Below are 639 nucleotides of genomic sequence, written 5' to 3' on the forward strand. Positions count from 1 at the left end.
GCACATGTGAAACAATAAAGCTGTGTGCTGCAGCTCAGAAGTAGCAAAGTCCGTAGGGCTTATAACTGAAGAAACTCTAGCAATGCGAAGCAGAAATGGCAAAGGGATTCCATCCTATTTGCATAATGTTGTCCTGACATAGCAAGTAGCATGGGAAGTATTCAGGAAAGTGGAAACATATAAAATAGCATGCATTTGTCTTGGCTTATCAGTAGAAATTTTACCTTTTTGTGTTTGTCTAATTCATTTAAGCGCAGCTGAAGTTTTAAATAAAGTACATTTTCTCCCACAAACTTAAATAAAAGCTGCCTTTGCAGGTTTAAATAGGTGTGGCCAAGGCTTTTTAATTTGCCTGAATGAGCTTCAGTGGTCTGGGGTGCAGGCTTCAAACCTGTAGCTGTCTAGCGACAGAGTGGTTCAATTCCACCTTTCAGGCGTGTTGTCATTTTCAATGCTCTTGTTTAAGTAAATGAAAACTGCTTAATATGCAGTGTACTGTTGATTTTAAAATCTGAGGCTTTGGCTATGACATTCCTTTTACATTTATAGGATCCGTTAGAAATGTATACCTTTATTAACTATTCAGTTCTAAGCAAATGCTCCCACGTTACTATTTCATGGAAGTTAATACATGCTACA

At 37.7% G+C, this 639-nt stretch overlaps 1 non-coding gene across 1 annotated transcript; it reads left to right on the forward strand.

Moving 5' to 3' along the window:
* Positions 1–350: 350 nt before the first annotated feature.
* On the forward strand, positions 351–437 carry TRNASTOP-UCA. The gene has a single exon. It is a non-coding gene; the product is annotated as a tRNA-Sec (tRNA).
* The last annotated feature ends 202 nt before the right edge of the window (positions 438–639 follow it).

This window comes from Protopterus annectens, chromosome 1.part1 (genome assembly GCF_019279795.1).
Source record: "Protopterus annectens isolate FY-2018-M chromosome 1.part1, PAN1.0, whole genome shotgun sequence".
In the NCBI taxonomy this organism is placed as follows: domain Eukaryota; kingdom Metazoa; phylum Chordata; order Ceratodontiformes; family Protopteridae; genus Protopterus; species Protopterus annectens.